General features: G+C 43.4%; 1 pseudogene; it reads left to right on the top strand.

The window, feature by feature from the left end:
* Window positions 1-1,035: 1,035 nt before the first annotated feature.
* Window positions 1,036-3,691, top strand: LOC120401181 (annotated as a pseudogene).
* Window positions 3,692-27,833: the final 24,142 nt, after the last annotated feature.

Below are 27,833 nucleotides of genomic sequence, written 5' to 3'. Positions count from 1 at the left end.
TAACATTTAAAAATCTTTCAAACTGGTCTTTTAACTCTAAACAGATATACTGCTCTTGCGGGCTTGTTAATGTTGATCTTCTGTCTGATTATTTTTTTGCAGGGTGGTGCTGGAGAGATGATGACGTTTGAAAAACAGGGCTGACAACTAATAAAGACAATCAAGAAAGTGAGTGTCCTGCAGATTTCAGAGATCTGCTGCTGCACAGGAAAAGGTCTATGTAAAATGAACAAGGGGCTGGGTCTGCCCTCAAGAGTGCACCTGAGACTGAAAACCACTACCAAGTGGAGTGATCTGTATTGAGACAGACTCCGCTATGCAGGGCCGGATTAATGCAGGGGCTTTAGGGGGCTGCAGCCCAGGGCCCCGGCTCAATAATAATAAAAAATAAATCTCCAAATCCGGGCTGCTAAAAGTCCCGCAGTGCAGTGGGAGCTCTGCAGGCTGCCTGCACATCGTGGCCCCACGCTGCTCCCAGAAGCAGTCAGCTACTAGCACATCTCTGTGGCCCCTGGTGGGGCAGAGGGAGTCGGCTCCGCGTGCTGCCCCCTCCCCAAGCACCATCCCCGCAGCTCTCATTGGCCAGGAACTGGCCAATGGGAACTACAGGGGTGGCGCTCGCAAGGATGGGAAACGCACAGAGACATGTTGCCCTCCTCCCCACCAGAGGCCGCAGCTGGATGCTTCCAGGAGTGGTGTGGAGCTATGGCATGAAGGCAGCCTGCCTGAGCCCTGCTGCGCTGCTGGCCAGGAGCTGCCTGTGGTAAGCACCTACTGGCCGGAGCCTGCACCTCACACCCCCTCCTGCACTCAAACTCCCTCCCAGACTCCACACCCCCTCCTATAACCCAATCCCCTGCTCCAGTCCCCTCCTGCACCAAACTCCCTCCCAGGAAAAAGACTTGTCTACAGGGGCCCCACAAAATCTAATAGTCCTGGGCCCACAGGAGAGTTAATCCAGCCCTGCCCTTATGTACTGCTCTTTTAATGGGATATCTGCCAAAATAGGAATTAAGTTTGACTCACGGATATGTCATGTCTGCTGTTGAAGAAACGGAGCCGGGTTTCTACATCCATGGGAGGTATGAGTCAACAGTTGTTCTTATACCAAAAGCCCAATGTGGCATGCTAGATAAAATTTGATGACAGGCTCCCTGCATTTTGTGCATATTCATCACCATTACCACCACTCTGCAAAGTTTTTGCATCTGCTCAAAGTTTCATTGGCGGCAGAGCTTGGTGAGGGGATAGCCCGAACATTTTTAATCAGTGGTCCCGTACTAAATCAGTATGGCTGCTGCTGGAGTGGTCCAAAGCATCACCATGGCTGCGTGATCACAACATCACTGAAATTTGACCTGTCTGCCCCTCTGTACAGGTGGAGGGGCAGCTGGGCCAGATTTCAGTGAGTGGTGTTGCAACATAGGACGGGGGTCACGAGATCACTGAAATTTGGCCCAGAGTCCCCTCCATTCAGATGAAGAGGTGGTCAGGCCAAATGGTGTTGCAACCTGCCACACAAGGAGTCTGCTTCTGTACTATGGAGTGCCGGGGGGTCTGTTGAGAATGCAATTCCTGGTGGCACAGGCTTATGAACTGTGTGGGTAAGAGAGGGGAGACTCCCTGCTTGAGGGACACCTGATTCCTGTGGGAAGAGTGGGGGAAATGAATGGAGACCAGAATGGGGTCACTGCCAGAGGGAGTGTGAGCAGGGCCAGATTAACCCATAGGCTAATAAGGCTATAGCCTTAGGCCCTTCTATTTTTAGGCACTACTGTAGGCCCTCCATTCCAAATTGAAGTAACAGCTGAGCGATGGTAGTGGGGCCAGCGGCAATTTTTTCTCTTATTAGATATTGCTTTGCCCAAATTAATCCATCAAGATTGTGAATTCAATTTATGGTGGTTGTGATTTTGTCTTTATAGGCTAAGGATGTATTTGTGGGCCTAAGCAATATTGAACTTTGTACACAGTCGGACTACACTGGACAATAGAAACCATGTCAAAGGAAGGAGGCTGGCAGAAATTGAAGAAAGATGGCAAAGACAAGATGTAGTGCTGAAAGGTACTTCTCTCCTAACATTTTTTCCTCCTACTAAGACTGGTGATGAGAAAGTCCAGGCAAATACCAGCCCAAGTGAACCTGCTTCACCTACACCTGATGAAAAGGAGCATCCTCCTGTGACTTCTCTAGCTGCAGTCTCATCCCACTACTCTGAAGACTTTCCCAGTGATAGTATTACAAAAATATCCTTCTCCAACAATCCAGGACTTCTCAAGATCTCATTGCACATTGGACTGAGAAGGGCCCACAGAAATGCCAGAATCTAGATGCTGACTTTTCATTGACAAAGCAAGAGTACACCAATCAGAATCGTTATCTGACCAAATCAATGTTTGAATACATGAAGCCTAACAAACAGATTGGCAAGCAAGAATGGCTCATCTATTCACCTTCTAAGAAGAAAGTGTACTGTTTTTATTGCCGCCTGTTTTCTCATACCAAAAAGTGGGGAATGTTTTGTGAAGGCTTCAGTGATTGGAAGAATACTGCATACATTACCAATCATGCAATGAGTGAGCAGCATACATTGTCAGCAGCCACCATGCCTGAAAGAAAGTTAGTGGCAGAATTGGTACCCAAATGGAAAACCAGTTTTTGGAAGCTCATGATTATTGGAAGACGTTCTCAGACACATAGTTGAAGCCATAGTTTTTCTTGCTGTGCATGGTCTTCCATTTCATGGCTCAGATGAGACTGTTGGATCAAAACACAATGGCAATTACCATGGCGTTCTAGAGCTAATCGCTAAGTTTGACCCTTTCTTATCTCAGCACATCAATGAACACACAAGTAATGGAAAAGGCCATACATCATATCTATCGAAGACTATTTGTGATGAATTAATTGCACTGCTGGCAAAGAAGATGCTATCAGCCATTGTAGATGAGATCAAAGATGTGGGATATTTTTCAGTGTCCATTGACTCAACACTGGATGTGTCACATGTAGATCAGCTGACTGTCATCTTGCATTACGTGCTACCCAGCGGAGCAGCTGAGCATTTCATAACCTTCATAAATATCACCAGCCACACAGGGGAGAAACTTGCCTCGTACCTACTCGATTTCCTCACGGAAAATGGGATGTCGTGGCCAAAGCTATGACAATGCAAGTAATATGAGTGGCAAATATTCAGGGTTGCAGGCAAACATAAAAGAATGCAATGCTTTGGTTGATTACATTCCATGTGCTGCACACACACTCAACCTTGTTGATCATTCTGCCATGGATTGTTGTGTTGAAGCAGGTTTTTGGGGTTTTTTTGGATTTGTCCAAGAATTGTACAATATTTTCTCTGCATCAACCAGTCATTGGATGATTCTTAGAGATTCACTACCAAAGGGATTCCCAGTCTCCAAATCACTCTCAGGGACATGGTGGAATGCCAATGCTGGAGCTGTGAATGCAGTTGTTCTGGGATACCCCAACTTCCTTGAAGCACTGGAGAGCATCAAGGATGATGAAGCTCAAAAATCAGCAACAAGAAAAGCTGCGAAGATCCCGAGTGATGCAATGCACACTTTGGAAACTGGTATTTTGTGTGAGGTCTGGAATGATATACTTCAGCCATTCAGCAGGTGCAGTCTAAGCTTGCAAAGTGCTCAATTGACCTTTCCACTGCTGTAAACATAATGAGGAGTCTTGGAAGTGTTCTTCAACAAATGTGGGATAGTTTTCATGAGTATGAAATTCAAGGGGCTGCAAGGACTGCTAACCGTGAGTATAAAACAGAAGACATGCTATGATGCAACTGCCCACTCATTTAGTGACAAGGAGGCCTTCAGAGTTAATACCTTCATCACAATTATCGACAAACTGAAGAGTTCATTAGAACATCAGATAGAGGCTTACAAAAATATTGACAATACCTTTTGTGTACTGACAAATTTTTCTCCTAACATTTCAAGTTCTGAAGTCAGTGAAGGTATCAAACATCTGTGTTAGAAGTACCCAGACGATATCCCAGTAGATTTTACTAAAGAATTTCTTCAGTGTGTTGAATTCACATCACTCTCAGATATATAGAGAAAAGATGACGAAAGCAAATCTATTCAGATGTACTGAGTTATCACTGGATCCAATGTGATAGAATCTTTCCCAAATATTGAAACTGCTTTACGGCTGTATTTGTCACTAATGATCACTAACTGTAATGGAGAACATTCCTTCTCTCTTCTAACAAGGGTCAAAAATGTCCTTCGATCCACCATGACTCAAGAGCATCTCAGTGCTTTGTCCCTCTTGAGCTTTGAGAATGAAATCATCAGGTCTTTGAATTACAATGACAGCATTCATGACTTTGCCACAGCTAAAGCTGGGGGGTGGGGAATTGTTTGTTTGAAGAATTGAGTCTAGTGAGAATAAACTTGTTAATTTTTGCAGAAATAAATAATATGTAAATATGTATGTAGGTAAATGTTTGATTACTTCATTTTTTTTCAATATGTAATTTATACTTAGGCCCTTCCTCCTATTAGCATAACCTTAATCTGGCCCTGAGTGTGAGGTAGGGATGGGAATTTGCCCCAATCAAAAAATAGCTGAACTGGTGCCACTGGACATTCTTTTGTTGAATTTTGCATGGATCTGAAAATTCTGTGTCAGCTTTAAGTAAATTGAAAAAATGCATTTTTTATTTAAATATGAAAATGAATAATATAATCAGTGCACTCTTTCATCTGTCATTTATTTTAATGTTAAATTTAATGTAGTTCCTTCTGGCCCCAGACTTTCAGGGTACCATAGATTTTTGCCCAAAGTTGCTTTGTAGAAGTTATCAGGTGTGAAACTGGAACTTGTATCTGTAGAGTACAGGGACAACTGCAGACGTTAACACCCTGGAAGGTGTGGGAGATGGTTTAACTCAATGTTTAGATTCAAACAGGAAGAGGAAAATGGGGTGATACAGTTATAGGGTCAAGGAAGGTTTGTTTTAAGATAAGGAATACAATAGGGTGACCAGATGAGATGAAGAAAATATCGGGACACATGTGGGGAGGTATCCGCCAGCAGAGGGGGAAAAAAAAGGGGGCGCTGCCAGCGGAGCAAAAAAAAAACCAGAAAAACCCCCAACTGCTGCCGGTGGAGCGAAATAGTGGAACAATTTTTTTCTGGGAGTAAAAATATGTAGGAGCCTAGAAGTGAGTTAGAAAAATAACTGGATTCATCAAGAGAAAGAGATTAATTGAACTAAACTGAAACAGAAAAATAATTTGATAGATAATTGCAATTTGGTCTGAATCCAAAGAAACTCCATCCTCACCAAACTCTTAACTAGGATATCAAGTTTCATGTCTACATCAATCGAACAAACTCTTATTGTCTGATTGTAATCCAAAACCCTAATCAGAATTTTTCAGATTAACTCTTGCTTTTCGTATTCTGTAAATCATAAAACCATTTGGACCCTAAAAAGTAACTTTATGAAATTAGAATTGTGAGGTTCCACATTCATTATGTCCGTGTCAAAATTGCTGCTTGCAAGTAAAAGGATGTTTTTTTCCAACTGCCAGCTTCTGAAATTTGGCCTGGGCTCTGAAAGTCAGGCTGGGTTCCTTCTACCTTATGTATCCTCACCAGGACTAGTGATTCTGTCGGCCAAATGATTCCTTCCGCTACATCTGTATAACCCCATTGATTGGAGATTATGCTTCTAGTGACACCTGTGAAAATCCAGGGATGGCAATGGGATTGCACAGGTGTCTCTGAGGGCATAATTTGGCATACAGAATATTTATTACTGGCTGTGATGCTTGAGATGGAAGGAATCCAGTGTGACTGTCGGAGCTCCGGCTGAGTTTGTGCAGCTGGCAGTTAGAAATGTACTTGCAAAGTGAGTTCACTGGATAGGAAAATCAGTGAGATAATGAATCTGGAGCCCCACAAGGTCATTTTTACCAAGTCACTTTTTAGGACAGAAGCATAATTTAGAGGAGGTGTATCTTTTATCAAAAGTGACTGAAAATTGTACTTGAAAAACTGAAGGGGAGCCCATAAAAGATTACATTACACATCTTTGATATCAGAAATGATGTTATTGTTTCTAAACCTCTTTAAATGTAAACACTTGCCAATGTTTATTTCTATAGAGTGCATGGAATACATAAATACAATAAAAGCAGAAATTTAATGCACAGTCACAAATAGCCAGAAAATCAACCTGTTTGCAAGTTACCTTACATGCAAATAAAATAAAAAATGTAATTTTTTTAAATGTTTAACTACTGTCTTGTGTTTAATGTCAAAACTTAAAACAATACAAAGAAATAAGCAAATTTCAGGGTCTTTTATGTATAAATTTGTGTGTGTATAAATACACTGCAGGCCTTATAGGCACTGACATCCTAAACAGTTCAGCAGGTCTCTTTGGAGAAGATACTTTTGTTTGTTTGCCAATTCTAGGCAATCTCTGCTTAAAACACGTATTTTGCTTAGTACTGTATTAGTAATTCAACATTGTAAAATGCTCGTCAATACCCTGTCGTCTCTTAGGGCATACAGGCTTCATTGCATAATACTTCCCAGTCATACATTTTGGTTAAGATGTTTATCTGGAGATTTTTTTATGACTCACAAAACTTCTCCCTATCAAGTCCGTAATGTAAACCACAGTTATTATACTGATTTTTGTTATGTCTTGAAAAAAAATCTCCAAGAAGCTTGCTCTGGACTGGACAGCCCGAACAAGACACAAGTAGGAACTAAAATACACAAAGATCTGCACTAGGTATAGATGAAACTCTGATACATTTGTCAGAGGCACAGATACACAAACATACTCACAGTTGAATCCACACAGAAAGATTTGTCTTTAAGCTCTTCCCCCTTCCTTAGAGAGCCATAGAGGGTATGAATTGTGTTGCTCTTGTTTTCAGTGATAAACGGATAACATTTGAACACAAAAAATAGAAACAGACATTAGTCACCCCTTCTACATTGCACTGTGGAAGGCTGTGGAGAAGCTAACAGAAGAGTTCTACCAGCACAGGGCTGCTTTAAATTGTTGGGGAAGGCTACTGGATGCATTGAATAAATGCATCCTCCAGGTGCCCTGGCGATGTTCCCTCTTGGGCCTGCGCTGACCACTTTTGGGGTAGTGCTGGCTGGCCTTGTATGCTGTGGTCCCTTCCTCCCGGCAGATTTTCCATGGCTGGCCGCTCTGTGCCATGGTCTGTACTGGCAGAATCTGGATGAATCTAGCCCAACATCTGTACAGTTGCAAGAGGAATTAGTACTTCATTGCTTCATAAAACACTACACTGGAAAACATTCCTATTAGTTATATGTATATGGAGGAAAGTTTTCATGAAGATCTTTAGAAAAATCTTTAATTCTTTATTTATTTTTAAGTCAATGTAAATCTTTCCACCTCTCTCTCTCTCTCTCTGTCTCTCTCTCTCAAAAAGTTTCATTGCCTAATTTTGCCATTGAAAAACAAACAGCACTCCTAAAATAAATGTCAGCAGTCACAAGCAACCCTAAAATAACAAAAAATGTACACCACTAGAAATCCTATTTATTTTACTCACAAAAGTAATTCCACAGATTTCACTGGGACTCTTTAAGTGAGTAATGCAAGCATGTTTGGGGCCTCTGAAGGCAAACAATTTAGAAAACAAACTTATTTTAGTTTCAAGTTTCTAATGCTTTATTATAATAATATTACGTGGAGTAGTCTGTCAGGTACCAAAGGAATGTGTGCAGCAAAAATAAACCTACATATACACACCAAATGCAGGCCCATGCCAAAATATATAACTACTTCAAAAACCCTCTATTTTGGAGTAAGAATAAAAAAACTTGTATTAATTTAATTTACTAATTTACATTTTTTATTTATTTAATGTGCCAGGAAACTAGGTGCATGCAAATAAAAACTATACCAATCATTTCTTGAAGGTGAAGAACATACTCATTTAAAAATATTGCTTACTCTAAACCTCTCCTTTTCCCCCACGACATTGAAAGCTATATATCGATAGGTGTGGTACCACCAGGATATTTAACAACACCAAAGAGTCATTTGCTGTGAGGTATTCCTGATGCTATAATCTGTAACGAGGAAAACATCATAACATGCCTAACTTCATCAGATCAGGCATTTCATTTTTACTATGTTGTGCAACAGCATGCTGTAACCACAGAAAACTGATTGTCTTGTATCAACATGGCCTGAATACAGTTCTTGCATATGAGAGACAAGGTTACTAATGATCTTTGTAAATCAGCTGAAACTCAATCTTATTTTCAGTATCTCCACATAAGGAATTGTAAGTCAGTCAAAGCAACAAATGGAAGGTGTTCATTACGGCTTAGGATATAATGTGTTTGGCAAAATGTTCAATCAAAACAGAAACAATAATAATTAACAACATTGACTATGTACGTAGGGCTTTGTATCTTTAAGGTGCTGTACAACGTTACTCGGTCCTCATCCCAGTGATTTAGGTAAGTAAGCATTATCACCATTTTACAGATGGAGAGTCAGAGACAGTGGGCCAGATTCTCCTCTGCACCAAGATCCATCAGCACAGAAGAGAGGAGGGAGCTGGATATAGTTTCTTCATTTCCAAGCTATCCTGGGCCTGATACGATAGGCCTGCCTTGGAGCTACTCTGATTTACAACAGCAGGCGTATGTCCCTAAGGAACCATACACCAGCTGTGAATTGGTGTAACAGAGCTCTGCTCTACATCCCACCCCTCCCTCATTATTCCTCATCACATCTCTTTTGCACAATTCCCCCCCCACCACCACCACCAGTAGCTTGAAGGGGGGGAGCTGGCTATTATGCCAGCTGCCCCCCTTCATCAGCCTTGTACCAGGCTTCCTCTCCATGAGGATAATTCTCAGCTTGACAGCTTTTGCCTGATTCTGATTCTTTTGTGCCATTCAGATGGCATAAAAGAATCAGGACAGGAGCAGAAAATCTGATTCATAGGCTACATAACATAATGAATGTGGTAGGACTGGGAATGGAACTCAGAATTTCCTGGTTCAGTTTTGTGTTTATACTTCCAGACCACACAGCCTACAGACTACGATAATATTTACATCTAAAAATCCCATTTATAAGGACAATTGGGTCAATTGGAATTACTCCTGATTTACACCAGTATAAAGGAGACCAGAAATGGGCCAACGTTAGTAAGGGAATATGTGAAAAGGGAACTTGTATTTTGCTGGTAAACAGCTGGGAAGGCTGGTATAATTTATTCTCTGGAAGAGGAGAATTATTTTGGATAACCATCTACCTTTATCTGAAAGAAGGAAGAATGACTGATAACAGTTTGTTGAATTTCTGTGTTATTCTGGTAATGTCTTTTAGTGACTGTGTGCATTTCTTATTATTCAGAACCACTTCATGGAGAGATTGGATTTACATTTTATCTAGACGCTGCTCTTACCCAAGAATATCTTTTTCATTTCATTGCTGGCTTGAAAATCTATTATTTGCTGTTCAGCATATGGATGTTTTCATTTGCAGCAAGATAGCTGTAGCGCCAGAAATAGGGACCAAATCACCAGCTCTGTCAGTTGTGCATTTTCTTGGAATATAGATAAGCCCCACCAGTTTGCCTCAACACTGAAGTCTTGTCCACACTGAGTTTGGAAGCTGTGGGCCCAATCCTGCAAAATACAGCATTTTTCCTGAGTGATGCTTAGTATCTTAAAACTCCCACTTGCACTCTGCACCATTCAGAACTGGGCCTGACATTAGCTCCTTTCTACACTTAACAAGATGCTAACATGTATTTCCTGATCAGCGCAGAAAGGCTGTAACCAGGGGCGGCTTTAGGGATTTTGCCGCCCCAAGCACGACAGGCAGGCTGCCTCCAGCAGTTTGCCTGCAGAGGGTCCGCTGGTCCCGCGGCTTCAAAGAGCGCCCTCCGCGGCTTGCCGCCCCAAGCACACACTTGGCGTGCTGGGGCCTGGAGCCGCCCTTGGCTGTAACCATTATAAAAGTAATTTACAAACCTTTTGAATATGGAACTCTGAATTAGCTGGAAGGGCCAAATTCAAATCCTGCAGTCTTTATTCAGTCAAACTCAGCATTTCCCATTTCAAACAGTTTTACATTAATGTGCACTAGGCAACTTAAAGTGTGTTCCAGTAAGGTCCACACAGGCCATTTAGTGCACAATGTGATAGCCCACACTAGAATGTACACTCTCTGGTGCAGACTAACACACCGTGTAGACAAAGCTGGAGAGATGAGAACTGCCTTAACCACATTAATCCAACTGGGGAATTTATCTTCAGTCTAATGACGAGAGCTTCTTTGGGAAATGGAATTTGTTCATGTGGGAAATTTTGACATTACTCTGATTCATAGATTTGTAGAGTTTAAAGTCAGAAAGGACCATTAGCCCATCTAATCTGACCTCCTGTATGTCACAGGCCATTAAATTGCACCCAGTTACCCCTGTATTCAGGGCCGTCCCTAGCTATTCTGGGGCCCTACGCAGGCCCCCGCAGGGGAGAGGTGGAGGTGTGGGGTTCCAGGCCTCCATGGGGGTGGGGAGGAGCTGGCCCCAGGCCTCTGCAGGGGGGAGGGCTGGTTTGGGGACTGGGGGAAACCACCCCCCAGCACTCACCGGAGGCAAGGCTGAGGTCAGGTCCCTGCACTTCCTGCTGCTGGTGAGTGCAGGCCCGGCCCTGCTGCAGTCCTCAGGGGTGGGAAGAGGTGGGGCTGGTGTGAGGCAGGGGTGGGGGGCCTGGGGAAGAGGCAGGGCAGGGGCAGGAGGAACATGCAGCTGCGCAGGGCACCAGGAAATTTGGTGCCCCATGTTTCCTGGTGCCCTACGCAGCTGTGTGTTTTGTGTATGGGTAAGGATGGGCCTGCCTGTATTGAACTCAATAACATGTGTTTGTTCTATGTTTGTACAGCACTTAGCACAACAGGCTTCTTGTCCACGACTGGGGCTCCTGGGTGCTATAGGGGGGCCAATTTTCTAATTCCAGAAAACAGAACACTCTTGCCCCACCCACTGTCTTGCCCCTTCCCTGAGGCCCCCCCCCCACACTGCCCCTTCCCGAGGCCCCGCCCCTGCTCATTCTATCCCCCTCCCTCCGTCGCTTGCTCTCACCCACCCTCGCTCACATGCTCATTTTCACTGCAAGGCCCAAACAGGCATATTTATTGTTTTGACAGAGGTATTATGCTAATTTCAGGTTTTATTTGTTACAAGACGCTAGAGCTGGCAGCAAAAGTCAAAAACGGTAATTTAAAAAAATGAAATTTCACAAAGGTTTTCATGATTCTTTCCCTCCCCGCTCCCATTTTTCGTAACCAGCTCCACGTTTCTTGTTCACTAAAGTTGTTGTAATTTTATGTGCGAAATTAGGACCTCACATTATCAATGGGTCCATTAAAGGCCCACTCCTGAAGCCCAAATACAAATCCATAGAGCACAACCACAGAAATGCACACCTGTCCAGACACCTATACAAATAAATCTGTAGAAACTGACTCCCACACCTACATGCAGATACACATGTGTATTCATGTGTACACATCTAGCATTCACTAACACGTATACTTCCATATTATTTATTATTACAATCGTTGCTTAATGCCTAGAGACCCCAACTAAGATCAAGGCTCCAGAGTGGTAGGTGCTGGACATACACATAAAAAGAGAGAGTCTGCAGCAAAGAGTTTATAATGTAGCTAGACTAAGGTGGGTAGAAATGTATGATACATTGGCTCTTCTGCAATTACTAGTCAACAACATTCACTTTAAGAAATAACATTTCTTTTAGAGTTTCCTTCACTTTTAAAAACTTGTTATGAAATGAATATACACATATTTTATGCCATCACATTTTTTGTGCACAAGCCAGCAAAAGGAATAAAAGTCAGAGTTAGGCTGCAAATTTTATTCACACAGCTATACACACACGCAGCAATACATGCACCTCCCTACACAAAGACACGCAGTCTTTTACACACATACATTATATATTAAGAGCCCCAATAAAAACTCAAAAGATAAATGACTTACAGCTTGTCTATATTTCTGAATATCATACACTTCATGGGACCTCCAGTAGAATTATGCAATGATGGCAAGAAAATTTTGATATTGACAAAACCACATTTTCTGATTGGAATTGTATTTGTGCAGAAAATGTAGATCAGGTATACTAATGATGCACTGTAAATGTCAACATTAACTATTTACTTGCTGATCATTTTAGAGAATGGGCAGGGAGGAGGTTGGGAATGAAACTTGTGAAGATTTGGAATTAGGAATTGCTGCAGGAAAGGAAATAGAGAGAAAAGGAGGAAAGGCACAAATGGAAAAAGGAGAGAAACATAGAAAGGATGATAGGGACTAAAGGGAAACTGCAGGAATAGTGGTGAATTTAAACATGAGCATATTATTCCACAGTGATGCTGAATGTTGACAATAAGGTATTGAACAAATAATACATAATGATAATAACTAAACTTTATTTACTACATAAAGGTCAAATTCTATCCTTGATCTTTCTGCCAACCTCCTATAGTCATCAATGATAGATCTGAGGTGGACTGGGGGGACTATGAAGAGAGAGACTTATATCTTGCCCCAAGGAATGACGTGCTCACTTTTAAATGAGATCCTGGTCTGGGGACTTGAGGAAAAATAAGTAGAAAGAAAGAAAATTTGAAGCACAGGAAAAAGTGTTGAGCTGCCATAAACTGCCAGTCTGACCCCAGCTCTTAACATGATGAAGTTTCTTAACCATAATAAAAATTAGCTATGTTTCAAAATTTTGAAATGCATAATGGGTCCAACTGTCTTGGCCATTCCCATTTACACAATGTACAGGCATCAGGTACTTTTTCCACAACATTCCACAGCAGTGTTCTCTTCTGGTTTAATCTGCTAGTGAAATGCTTAAACAAATAGTTCCAAGAAAAGATGTTTTTAGGGCAACTCTGGTGTCATCCAAGTGCACGAGATAAGGTTAGTGATTGCTCTTCTTTTTTATCTGTCACACAAATATAAAAGGAAATAGTTAAAGTTTCAGTGAAGTCTTTATTCAAATTTACACAAAGACAACTGTGTCAGGGTATTTCTGCCCCACACTGGGCCAGAAGTGGTTAACCCCATACCATGGACTGAGGAAGTTACACCCCTTCTCCACTGCTGGGCATGATCCAACTGGAATCACAGTATAAAAGGGAGCAGCTCAGCTCAGTCTGCCCTGACAAGGGAGGAAAAATTATGTATGTTCCAGGCTCCTGCTTGGAACCCCAGACCACAGAGGCTAGGCATGCTGAGACCCAGGTGAATACCCAGCTGTCCATGGAAACCCATGAGGGGAAGGAGTTGCTGGGAACTTTGCCTGCTGACTATCCTAGAGGCCCTGTGGACTACGGAGCAGGAAGACAGGGTAGGAAGAAGCCCACGGGAACCAGACATTGATGCAGTTGTGGTACTGGGAACAGAGTCAGCTTGTTTTGGAAAGATCCCTGCTGACCCAGTGATGGATACACTCGCCTCTGATAGGCCCTGGGCTAGGACCAGGTGGAATAGGGAGGGCTCGGTCCCCCTATCCTGGTCACCAACCCATCCCTGGATGGCGGTGTACCCCTCTCTGGCACTAGGCCATACTACCCGGCACAGATGGGTGGTCCCATAGACTGTGGCCACTGGGCCCTACTGCCCAGTGCAAAGGGCGGTCCCATTGACTCTGGCTGCTGGGCTCCACCACACTGAACGGAAGGGTGGTCCTATTGACTCTGGCTGCTGGGCTCCACCACACTGAATGGAAGGGTGGTCCTATTGACTCTGGCTGCTGGGCTCCACCACACTGAATGGAAGGGTGGTCCTATTGACTTTGGCTGCTGGGCCTTACTGCCCTGAGCTACAGGGTCACCTCATAGACGTAGGCCATTAGGCCATGCTGCCCTGAATCTAAGGACAGCCTCTCTGACTCTGACCATTAGGTCACACCGCCCTGAGGAGAAGGGCAGTTATTTGGACATGGCTGCAGGGCCATAACAACATAGAATCATAGGGTTAGAGGGACATCTAGTCTAACCTCAAACTAATTAGACTAAATAATGTGTTAAAAGGTATCTGTTCCCAAAGGAGCTTCATTGAAACAACACATATAAGTATCTACCACAACAGTCTAACTCATGTCTCTTTAAAAGAAAAAAAAACCTTCCTTCTTTCTATACTTCTCAACAACAACAGCACTGAGAAGTGCAGCCCTAAAACACAATTTCCTACAGTATGTCACATAGCTGCTGAAATGTAATGATTTTCAGGGCTAGCAGAAAAGAGCAGCTGCCCTCCAGGTTGTGTTCCATAAATGCTTCCCAGCACCCAGCAGGAAGTGGTCTAAGTTCAGTTCAGTTAAGCTAATTTAAGCATTTGCCGTTTTGTAAATGGACCATAAGCACACGCACACACAAATTAATATTTGAAGGATTCCAACAAAACAACTACCTAAAAACTTATAAACATTTTAAGGTTTCTCTTATATCACTTGTATTTTGAGTAAATTTAATAGGGGCCTCCTAACAACAATTTTGCTTTTAAGCACTGTACACAAGATACCAGAAATCCTAGTTTATAAATATATATCATTCCTTGCATGTAGAACTGAAAATTTAATGGAGACTAGAGTATTGGAGGGGAAAGAAAATGCTTTTACTAAAGCTTTTTGTAAAGACAGCAGCTTTTCCAACCAGTGGATGAACTTTCTAAAAAAACCCGTAATTAGAGGAAGCACTGTTTCATTAAATGTGAATGCATTTATGGATTTTCAGTTTGGATTATTATTATTTTGTTTAAAAAACTGTCTGCAATTTAAAGATACAATAGCAAACCTACCATGCCAAAGCCCTCTTTAATACTAATGATTGCTTAGTGCCTAAGATTCACAGTTATTCATCACAACCATCATCAAAATTTACAACTGACTTTATTACTACATCATGTCATAAATCAAAAGGATATGCAGCCAGGCTTATTATAGGAGAGTGTTTGCACTATATATTGGAGTTAAGTGACTGGCAGCATTTTCATCTTAAAATATATATTTTAAGGGGTTTAATCTTTGCCTTGTAAACAAGACTGAGATGATTTTCCTCCCAATTTGCTAGACACGTGTTTTTTTACTTACACAGGTATGAAATACAATAGAGAGTTAATGGTGTAAGACACCTATTGTACTCATACAACTAAATAACAGCTTTGATTTGTAAATAGGAATCTGGCACACGATTCATCCATAATCCCTTGTGGTACTATGAGGGGGAAAAACCAGCTGAAATACTAGGTACTAAAGAGTTCTAATAAGCACAGTACATTTTGTTGGAATATCTCAGAAAGGCTTTGAAATTCATAGAATGCGTGCATGGATGGGCAGCAGCTACATTAATCTGATATCAAGTTAATGATCTAGAATCAAAGAGTGCACTCAGGGAAAAAACAGGCCTCATTTACATATCATGAAAGGCCATTCAAGGTCTCGCAAAATTGGATTTGGTGTCTACAATTGGCACTGTAGCCAAATGGCAAATCACAAGAGCTCCAAAGCAGTCATCAAAAGTCAACTTTCATTTATGACTTTTATGTCAAAAATTCCTTTTTATAGGGTGCCTGTGTATGAATTTACACAAACCATAAAATCTCTAAAGGAGCCATAAATATATAATGGGTAAATAATGTGTGTTATCAGAAAAGTATGCAAACCAAAATAAATATCTGACTGACAGTCATTGTAGTACACTGTGTCAACCGCCATATTTTCATGACACATATTTTATTAACTACGTTATATTTAAATAATGTTAGCACTGATACTCAAATGAGAAAATTGAAATTTAAGATTGTCATTCTGTCCTTAACTCACTCTGTTTTGCTCATCTTGTAGCATATATTGTTCATATTAATATTCAGTGATTTCATATCTCCACCCTGCAACATTTAAAGACACTTGGGTAATTTAAAGATGGATGTCTAAATTAATCACTGTTGTAAGCAGGCACAATTCCATTAACTTTGTGCAATTACATCCACTTGTGCCAGCAATGAATTTGGCCCATTGTAAGTTAAGGAATTAATTTCACTCTTTTGAATTTCCTAGCTTTTTTTTACATTTATACTCTTCACCACATTTTGAACATATATGCCCACACTTATTATTTAAAGTGAAAACAAATCCTTAAAAACTACTAATTTGTAGTAAATTGTTTCCGTAGCTGTTGGCCTCCAGTGGCTCCAAGAATATTTTCCTTAGCTAGGAGACTCGCCCCCATTTTGAAGAGTATTTCTGAGCATGTTGTGTGCGTTCTCAAATGTTCTAATGCAGGGGTCAGTTACATGTCTGGGTGATGGACTGTTATCCTGCCAGGGAAGAGAATTTTTAGGTGTCCTACTGCTTGAGCATTAACGCTACCTAGCTGACAACATTCCTACAGAACCCAGTGAGGGCCCACTGGACCAAAGATCTCCTCCCCTACAATGGTATTCATAAAGAATATACAGAGGAAGGAAGGAGCACCCCCCCACACCTTATTCACCCACTGTCCACATATAGAAAACATTTGATGGGGGCTGTAACTTTTTGCTCATAACATTGGGAGTCCATCATAATCTCCAGTGCTAAAGGACAAGAGCTCACTCTCAACCACATAGTCTTTCCATCTTCACGACATAACACAAGCCTCATATCTGCAGAGGCCTCCCCACTTTAATGGCTACTATAACATGGCCCACAGCATTTTTGCCAGGGGAAAAAGCAAAAGCAAAACCAATTTCCCTGAGGAAGTGATGAAATTTATGAGAACTATGAAGGTAAGTCTCACTTACATCCTGCATCTTTATTGACTTCTGTGGAGCTACTCCTGTTTTCACCAATGTCAGCAGAGCATCAGGCCCTACAAAATGATCCGTTCAGATGAACTATTGCTTTTCTAATTATTCATGTGTCACCCAGGGGAGGATGCTCTAGAGATAGGCTCACCCAGCTAGAGATCATATAAAGTGATCTAAAATAGGAGAAGACCGTCCCCTCAAAATTCAGCATGTTCTATATATTTTAAAAAACAAAAGGGAGAGCTGGTCAAATAGTTTTTTTCTGAACTAATATCAGCTGAATGTAGGGCTTTTATGGGGTTTGTGAACCATTCATGAACAATTCCCAGTTTCTGAAATGATATTTGTTATTTCTTAAATAATTTGGCTAAAACATTTTCAGTTGCGGAATGGTTGGTGAATTGCTCACTAGAGCTATTCACCATTCACAGTTTGTGGGATGGTCAAATGGTATTGTTTCTGCTCCTTGATTGCCTGATTAAAACTGTCTGAAAAGGATAGTGATGAACTGTTAATAAGGAGTGATGGTCTTCTTGTAAGAATGTGTGACATTTGAGGGATTCACAAATGTTTTCATGACTAGTCGTGCTTTGATTAAAGAAATAAGTAGGAAAGAGCATGACTCCTATTGCAACTCCCCCAATGCCAGAACATCCAGTTTAAGTTGCTATTCACAAATATAGTTGTAAATCATTCTTTTTCATTGTTTGACAAGCTTTAATAAGCACTGTCTTAGGCCTTATCCCTCTCCTCCTCATGGATCCATGGGATTTGAATGGCCCTAGCAGGAATGAAGAGTGGACACAGAATAGAGAGAAGCAGTGTGTGAGAAGCAGGGAATTGTGTACATGAATATCTCTTGAGCAGCTCTGTTACTCTTATGTGCAGAACTGAGCACTCATCTAATTTTTGACCTTATATACCATAACCTGGACAGCTCAGTCTGCTCTGCAGCCTGTATATGTGGCCTTCTGGGGCTTGTGCATCCTACATGTTGACATGTATTTCCTTTTGAATAGGACCTGATCTGCACTTCTAATTCTAGTAGCTGGATAACAATTTTCCATACAGATACTTTTTTTGCTGTTGGATCGGATTGAATCAACAAAGAGATTATATTAATGCAGGTTCTTTCAAAGCATTCGCATTTTTTCTGCACTTGTTTTGTCAGCTGCTTGGCAATCTAAATGCAATTATTAAGGCTTCCCTATTTCTATTTAGTTTAAAATGGAAACTTTCCCTATAGATTGTTTCTCATACACTTTAGTTATGTGAGTGTATACAAATAAAATATATTCTATATTGTTGTATTAAAGCATAGTTCTGTATAATTGGTATGTTAATTACAAGCACCTGAAACACCTTATAAGGATTCAGGCAAAGAGATGCCATATATTTTCACTAAACTAATTTATTTTTGAGGTTGTGTGGCTAACTTAGATTGTTAAGTTTAGAATCAGTCCTGTACCTGACTATACTGGTGTTGTTCAATGCTTGCTGATTAAGTGACTCAGAACAGAAACAGTCATTCCAGACTCTATTTGCATTCCAGTGTCAAGACAAATAATAGACAGATCTCATTAAATTTAGGAAGTGAACATCATAGGAGATCTGTTTGCCTTTCATACTGTATAATCCTGGAATTCATTGTTGCATCTAGCAAATCAGTTATTAAAATGTCATTAAATGACCTTTTCAAATGCCTTTTTTTCCTTAAGGCATTGCATTTAGTACAGCCTAATAACTGTTAATGTTTACACAGAGACAAGGTGGGTGAGGTAATATCTTTTTCAAGGAGCAGAAACAACACCACGTGACCACAAACTGTGAATGGCGAATAGCTATAGTGAGCAGTTCACCAACCATTCAGCAACTGAAAATTCTTCAGCCAAACTATTTTGCAAATAACAAATACAGTTTCAGAAACTCAGAATGGTTTATGAATGGTTCAACCTATGAAAAGCCTACATTCAGCTGATATTGGTGTAAAAATACTATTAGACTAGCTCTCCTTTTTGTTTTTGTTTTTTAAAATACACACTATCTGCTGAATTTTGAGAGGATGGTTTTCCCCCTATTTTAGATCACTTTATGTGATTTCTAGGCCGGTGGGTCTATCTGAAATTTACTGAGCAGGGGACAGATGAGTGCCTAGCCAAAAACAGAAGGTGAAATCCTAGCCCCATTGAAATCAATGGTAAAATTCCTATTGAGTTCAGTAAAGCCAGGATTTTAGCCAGAAACTCCAGTAGCCGCAAGGACTCTTCGGTTTTTTTGCTGATATAGACTAAGATGACTACCACTGAAACCTGTCACCTTTTTTATTTTAAGCATTAATACTAGGGATGAACCAACCTTTTGGGAGAAAATGAAAGCTCCCGCCCCTCTGAATTTTTACTCATTTCTGGAACTATAACCATTTGGCCTAGATTCACCTGTGTCCTCTGCTTTGTGCTGCTCCAATGAGGCTAAGCAGCTGCAAACTTAACTTAACCTGAAGCAGTGCAGAGCATATCAGTGACTGACCCTTTCCTTTTGCAGAGGTTGTGAAGTGTTCGGCATTTTATTTTTTCATTTATAATTTGTTCTCACAGTGTTTCTTGCTGTAATCTGGAGTGGAAGTGCCAGCCACCAATTAATTCCCAGTCATGCTACAGCTATGCTTCTGGCACTGACCTGAACAAGTCACTTCAGCTCTCTGGGGGCCAAAAACCCGGGGTGCCCCCCTGGGGCCGCTCCTCTGCTCTGGGCTCTGGGCTGGGCTGCCCGGAGTGGGCTGGGAGGGGGGCTGGGGGGGGGAGGGGGGGCAGGGGCTGGGGGGGGGCAGCAGCAGGGCTGGGTGCAGCAGGGGGTGGAGGCTGCTGGGGGGGGGGGGGGGGGTGTGGGGGGGGGAGGGGGGGGAGGGGGGGGGAGGGGGGAGGGGGGGAGGGGGGGTGGGGGGAGGGGGAGGAGGTGAGGATGGGGAGAGGAGGGGAGGGGGAGAGGGGGGAGGAGGAGGGGGGGGGGGAGGGGGAGGAGGGGGGGAGGGAGGGGGGGAGGGGGAGGAGGGGTGGGGGAGGTGGGGAGGGGAGGGGGGGCAGGGAGGGGGGGGGGCTAGGGAGGAGGGGTAGGGAGGAGGGTGAGGAGGTGGGTGAGGGCAGGGGGGAGGGTGGAGGGGGGCAGAGTGGTGTGTGAGGGGAGGTGGGGGGGGGCAGGGCTGGGAGGGGGGGGATGAGGGATGGAGGGGGGGGGGGGGGGGGGGGAGAGGGGGGGGGGAGGGAGGGGGGGGGGGGAGGGGGGAGGGGGGGGGGGGGGGAGGGAGGGGGGGGGGGGGGGGAGGGGGGGGGATGGGAGGGAGGGGGGGAGGGGGGGAGAGGGAGGCTGGGAGGGGGGGGGGGCTGAGGGGAGAGGGGCTGGGAGGGGCTGGCTGGGGAGGGGGGGAGGGGGAGGGGGATGAGGAGGGGGGAGGGGGGGGGGGGAGGGGCTGGGGGGAGGGAGGGGATTAGGGGCAGGGGGGGAGGGGGGGGGGCTGGAGGGGGAGAGGGGTGAGGGGGGGGGATGGGGGGATGTGGGATGTGGGCAGGGGTGGGGAGGGAGAGGGAGGGGGGGGGCTGGGGGGCTGGCTGGGGGGGGGGGGGGGAGGGTTGGGGCCAGGCAGCAGGCAGGGCCAGGCCAGCAGAGGGGGGGGAGGGCAGGCCAGGCACCTGCACGCGGCAGACAGCACAGCTGCATCTGCAGGGGCCCAGCAGGGGAGGAGGCGCGCGCTGCTGCCAGGCAGGGACACACAACACAGCGGAGGGGGGGAGGGGGGGCGGGGGGGTGGGGCCGGGGGGGCTGCCAGGCAGGCACAGGCGGCGGCAGGGCAGGGGGGGGTGGCGGCCGGGGGGATCCAGGGCAGGGGGGGGGAGGAGAGAGCTCCCTCCAACTATTGCTGAGGGCGGCCAGCCCTGCCTATATTTGGGGGGCCGGCCCCCACACAAATATATAACCTGCCGCCCATGGCTCTCTGTGTTTCTGCTTCTGCTACCCCATTGTCTCTCCTATCTGTTTAACTTGTAAGATCTCTGGGAGAAGGACTTCCTCTTGCCATGTGTTTGTAAAGTGTATGCCACAATGGAAGTCTCTAGGTCCTACCGTAATATAAATAATAAATACTGCTAAAGGAAAAGATCTTATATGGTTTTCTGGCCAACTGTGAAGACTCAGGAGGTTTGCATAAACAGTTTTAATGGAAATTTTTTGACCAGCATTGTAATAAAATAGTCCCAATATTCAAGAAGTCAAGAAGAATTTGGACTTCTGGACTGGGTTATTTCCTTGTTGTGAAAGAAAGGAGTGGGCAGACATAGGTCCATGATATTCGTTACTAATCAATTTTTATTATCACATGCACATGCTCTTTGAACAGTGATGGACATACTGCAGAAGAATCAGTAAAGCTTTCCCTTCACTGGCTTGGGACCATTTTCAGAACTCCAGCAAAAGCACATTTGATATCTTCTGTTGCCCAACAGCACATTCTGGGCCAGATTCTCAGTTAATGTAAGTTGCTATAGCTTCACTGACCTAGAGACTTCAACGCAACTATATTATATATTTTACACTGTCTGAGAATCTGACACTTTTCTCCATCTAAATTGTCCAGGACACTATTTCCAACCCTATGGTCCAAATTCAGAGCTGTGCCTAATGGAGTCTTACCTGGTGTCCTTTGTGCCTTTCAGCCTGCACTGATTTACACCCCCTCAGACTCACAGCCACTTACAGACGTATACTTAAAACCCTTTATGCGTCACTTGTGACTCTGGCCTTGTGTGGCTTTGTGTTACTGTATTTGAAACATCAAAATGCCTTCGTTAGATCATGTTCCTCAGCTGTGCTGTGCCATTCAGGCCAAGCCCTGTGTGGGAGTGAACAGTGCCGGTGCTAGCTCATTGGGGGCCCTAAGCAGGAATATTCCTCCTCCCCATACTAAAACAGGCATTTTCTTATAAGAAAAAGCGAATAGGAAGCCTCATTGAGCTGCTCGGAGCCTTAAGCAATTGCTTAGCATGTGTATGGCTAGCACCAGCTCTGGGAGCGAGTAAGGATACTCATCGCCCCTGGGGAAAGTCTGGGGGAAATTTGTTTCAGGGAGGCAGAATTCCTCCTGATGCTTCCTGGCATGAAAGGGGTTGTGCCTAATGCTGCATCCCTTTCTGGGGTGGGGAAGAATATTTCCACCTGGTCTGTTGGCTGATGGATAGGAGAGATCACCTCATCCCTTTGGGGTATTTTGTGCCCCAGGAGCTGCACAAAGAGTAATCTGTGTGGTCCTTGCATAGCATTTCTGATGAGTGAGAGAATGAGGAAAGGGAAAACCACCAGGGAAAAGTGTGTGGTACATACCAACAGGGAGGAAAGCGAAAAGGACCTAAATAAATAAATAATTAAAAAGGCAAAGGAAAGAAAAGAATTGGAGGGAGAGGGAGATAGAATATGGACAGGGGAAAAAAGTCAAGACGGTGGCAATTGTGCTGAAATATGACACCTTTCATCTCGTGAGATCCCCACAAATTTGGCACATTCTCATGATATTTCACTCACATCCTGACCAAAACTTAGGTTCCTTCTGGTTTGGGATCTGATCAAGAATTAAGACCATATGGCTGGATATGGATACAGAGCTTCAAATTTGAAACCCCTTGAAATACAAAGGGATCCAGACCCACTTTTGGATCATTCCTAATAGCACCAGCAGCACAACTGTGTTCAGTGACCTCTCACAACAAAAGACAAATGCCAGATTGTTTGGTGCAGATCTCTTTTAAGTTGGTACTGAAATGGGGTGGACAAACTTATTTGCACATGTGACCTAAAGACATTATATAAAAGGGAGGTACCATACAAAATACAGTTCCTGACTTTCAGATTTTAGACACAGGGCTTATTTTTAAAATATGCCAAAATATGATAATGTGCATAATGCATACTTTAATTATTATTGAAAATACCATTTATTATTTTACGGAGCTGCTTGTAGATTTTAGAAAAAATACACGTATTTGCAACCACTAACGTTATTTTTATTTTTAGGAATGTATATATATATATATATATTAAAATCATTTGTTCCCAAGCTTAGAATTTGTATTCCAATGTCAGTTGAGAAGGAATTTTTGCACTCAGGCTATAAATTCTGGAAATTAAGGGTTCATGACAGGGAAATGCTGAGAAACCCTTATTATTTATAGCAGTGCCAGCAGATGCTGCAATAATGAACACTGGCCTTTAAACTGTCCTCATTCTGGTATTCAAATCATTCATACCGATTTTAATTATGAGCCATGTAATGCAGTGTAATGTGAAGCTTCTCTGCCACACAGTCATAACATACATTTCATATACATATGTCTTTTCTTGGGACTAGGGCTCTGTAATTGAAAACACTTTATCAGCTTGAGAGTTAATGACATTAGTGTGAGTGTGTGTGTGGGGGGGAGGGGGGTTAGGTGCACAACTCCCAGTGATAATGGGAGTTTCACTGTGCTGAAAATGTATTACTAAATGTTTACTAAAGATAAGAACAAAATATATTTGTGGCATGAACGTCAGATAATATTTTACCTGTTCTTTGAGAAGGTAAGCAAAACAAACACTTCACTCTAACATTTGCCATAGCCAAGTCAGCAGTAATTAACAAAGGGAGGAGGGGAAAAAGAACAACCTTGACTTACTCTGCTTACACTGATAGAGCTAAATGGTATTAGAGAGACAAGGTAGGTGAGGTAATGTCTTTTATTGGACCAACTTCTGTTGGTGAGAGAAACAACCTTGTCTGTCTAATATTCTGAGACCAATATGGCTACGACAACACTGCATAGGGCTAAATTATGCTATCTAGACAGCCAAGAGCAGAGGATGAGACATAGCCATAGCTTCCAGGGGAACGATTGTGTGCAAGGGGTCTGTGGTAGTGCAGCTTCCTCCTTCATATGTTCTCAGCTGCTGTCAGCTGGTGTGAAGCAAGTGGCACCATGATCCTAGCTCCTCCCTGTCCCCTTCATGGTAATGGATGTCCTCAGAGGCACATGGAGGGAACAGTGCCTGCATCTCCTCTGTTGCAGGACCTGTGACTCTGACAATCTTCTTGCAGGCTTAATCTGCCCTTCAAGTATTTTCTCTGGTCCATATTTCTGTGAAAGGCATGTTCCATCTAGCTACTGAATGACCTCCATCATCACAATATCGGAGCAACCTCATTTGAAATGTAGTAACATGGAAGATGGCACTGAGTAACTGGCACTGGGACATGAAACATACTTATTAAAGTAAGCCCTCATCTGAAATAAACTTCTCTCACACCTACAGAAAGTACCTGATATGTTTTCTCTGGAATTATAAAATTGTCAAAAGGATCCCAATGAGGGGATTTATTCATGAAAGGATGGTTAGCTTTAAGGTGATGTTTGCTTCTCTAAATCCTTCTATACAACAGTGAGACAATAGACCCCTGTTAAAAAATCCAATGTATTAAATGCATAATAGGTAGAAAAAAGAGAAAATATATTACAATGACATTTTTGGAGCATTCTAAAAAGGAACTTGGTTCTAAGTCAACCACTGGACAAATCCTGAAGTGCTTAGTCGGGCTAAACTCCATTGGTGGTACACAGCTCAGATTCCCGTTACCCTCACACATGAGCACACTGAACAAGGAAGGTGATAAGATTTGTCACTAATCTTTCACCGATGGAGACACTAGGCCTGATTTATCATTTCCTGAGGCTCCTTTGTGCCATCTAGGCTGATGCAAAGGGTCCACATGGTAGGCATGAGTCCATCCCAGACAATACCCCTGCAAATGGGACTCCTGTGCTCAATCACAGAACTGTCTCCAGGAGCTCTGTGCCAAATACTGAGTGCAGAGGCATTCTGGGCTGGGGATGGGACCAAATGGGAGGAGTATGTCAGGGTGGGGAGGAAGCGTGGCCAGCACACACCTTAGGGTGACCAAACTGCAAGTGTGAAAAATCAGGACAGGGTGTAGGGAGTAATAGGAGCCTATATAAGAAAAAGACCCAAAAATCGGGACTGTCCCTATAAAATCGGGACATCTGGTCACCCTAACACACCTATACCCTAACAATTCTGTGCCCCTACTAAGCTTCATAGGAGCTAATGAAGCAGGAGTACAAATCTGGGAAGTACTCAAGCTGCTCTGGCCTGTGCTGGGAAGTGAAATGCCCCTGTAGCTCCTGAATGAGTGATAAAAACTGCCTCCTGTCCTGCCCATATTGGCACCTGCCAATGTCTCTGCTAGCTAGGTCTCTTGCTGTCACTTCCCAGCATGTTATCCATAAAGAGCCCTGACCTGCATCCAGTTTAGTCAACCTCCAGGGCATGGCAGAAATAAGACTTGGCTGCTCAGACATCTAGTTGACTACCCACATGGTGACGATATGAGGTACATTTTTGTGCAGACAGGTATGGATCATTTAACATAAGAACATAAGAACGGCCGTACCGGGTCAGACCAAAGGTCCATTTAACCCAGTATCCTGTCTACCGACAGTGGCCAATGCCAAGTGCCCCAGAGGGAATGAACAGAACAAGTGATCATCAAGTGATCCATCCCCTGTCACCCATTCCCAGCTTCTGGCAAACAAAGGCTAGGGACATCATCCCTGCCCCTCCTGGCTAATAGCCATTGATGGACCTATCCTCCATGAACTTATCTGCTTCTTTTTTGAACCCTATTATAGTCTTGGCCTTCACAGCATCCTCTGGCAAAGAGTTCCACAGGTGGACTGTGTGTTGTGTGAAGAAATACTTTCTTTTGTTTGTTTTAAACCTGCTGCTTATTAATTTCATTGGGTGATCCCTAGTTCTTGTGTTCTGAGAAGGAGTAAATAACACTTTCTTATTTACTTTTGCCATACCCATCATGTTTTTATAGACATTTGGTGACACACTTGGATGTTCTGTGTGTTTGTTTTATTTTAAAAGTGCCCAGGTGATGCAGCAATGGATGCCAAACATTTATGTATACATACATAAAATAACTCCCCACACCACCACTTAAATCCAGAGTCCAGAATTCTATTCCAGGCTTGTGATATTTAGCTAGTTGGTAACATTTAGTCACCTTCTTTACCAGCATTTCCTTGTCTATGGTTATGAAATTTATTTTCTTTCGCTGCCCTGTGAAGATCCTGGGTGCATCTCCTGTTCCATTGCCCAAGATGGAGCAGGAGCACTATGAATAGAGGAAGCTGAAGCAACTTCAACCCCTGTACCACGAAACCATCCAGCCTTTGTGACCTTTAGCCAAAAACTTGTGCACTTTGGACTAAAGTTGTGTCCTGAGGAGTAAATAATTCTCTCCATCAGGCCAGGGAGACCATGTGGAGAGCAGCCAGCTGATACTCAAAGAGGCAAATTCACTGTCCTGCCCTACACATCCCCACAGAGGAAGGATAGCGCAGGGATTAAGGACTGGGGGGACTGGGGAGATCTGGGCTCAAATCCTAGCCTTACCACAGTGTTCTCTGTGACTGTTGGCACATCACTTGGTCTCTGTGTGCTTCAGTTCCCATCTGTAAAATGGGGATAGTAGCACTTTGTGTGTTGTAAGGAGAAATGTATTAAAGACTGTGATGTGCTCAGATACCATTAGGGGCCATAGGTGCCTCAGCTATATCTGTGACGCACATAGAGGCCCCCCCCAGAGCTGTCTCTGTGATGCTCAATGGCTGTGTACCCCTTCAGCAAACTCTCCAGATCACAGTGGAGTTGTATTGGGACTGCTTCAGAAATGTTTCTGTGATTGTGGAGGGGGCAAAATACTGATAGAAGCTGTCCATTTCTTACTGAATACAGCACACACACTGACACAGTTTGTTTCCATGGTCCGAAAAGGTTCTCCCGGTGCTCACATTTGAGATATGTACTCATGGGAAGTTGCATATTTAGGATGGTCTTTCTGCTAAATACTGTTCACATCCAACCTTCCACATAGGGGATATGCACAAATTAGCAGAGCCATAAATATCATTGGGAGACTGTGAAAGGGGATATAAATCCTGCACTGGTGACAAAGGGGTTAAAGAGCTTCTGTGAGCAAGGCTGGCCCCTCCTCTCTGGCTCTGTCAATCATGTTGGAGGTGGAATAAAGGTTTAAAAACAGGAAGTTCCAGTCAGTTGTGGTGTAGTGTTGGGAAGAAGTAGATAGTGGTGTCCAAGAGATACTCCTAGAAGGCTTCAGGGAACCTTCCCTCAGGAAGGTCATATTGATCCTACAAGGAGACAGTAGACTCTGACATACTGGTGGAGAGGATAGGTTTGGCAAGTTGCAAGGTGAGCAGTTAAGTAGTAAGTATGGGTATCCTTGACCCCTCCTGGGATTAGACAATTAGGGAACTATGCAGAAAGTACTTGAGCAGTGGGAGCCAGGAACCCAACCTCCTTCAAATGCAGTCAGGCTACTGGGTCCTGAGACTCTTGTTTATATAGATGGGGGTGCCTTCAGGTTTTGTAGTGCCCAGGCAGCAGGGGGTGCCTGTCAGTAACCTGAGAATTGTGACAGAGGCTAAGCCCAGTTGTGACTTTGCAGGCTTACAGGGCCATCAGAATGGTAACATTTTTAAAAAATCTCACCTGTTTATAACCCCAACTGAAAGCTTCAAGTTTAATACTCTTTCTTTGTTAACCTGCTCTTCTTGCATTGCATGGAGCTTTGGGTTTTGTATGGCAGGATTGTCATGAAGATAATGAGCTACTAGCTTTTTTAAAAAAATATGGAAAGATCTTAGAAGCTTTCTTAAAAACAACAAACAAGCACTTGTATGGAGTTTTCAGTGACAAGAAAAAAGAAAGCAGCAAGTCAAATTTGGGGCCCATATCTACTTTTTAGTTTCTCTTTAGGTAGTGCTATGTCAGCTGTTAAAGTGGGGATGAAAAAGAGACCCTATCATGCTATG

This window comes from Mauremys reevesii, linkage group 3 (assembly GCF_016161935.1).
Source record: "Mauremys reevesii isolate NIE-2019 linkage group 3, ASM1616193v1, whole genome shotgun sequence".
In the NCBI taxonomy this organism is placed as follows: Eukaryota; Metazoa; Chordata; order Testudines; family Geoemydidae; genus Mauremys; species Mauremys reevesii.
Note: the sequence above shows the minus strand (reverse complement) of the source record. Positions and strands in the feature narration are given on the sequence as shown.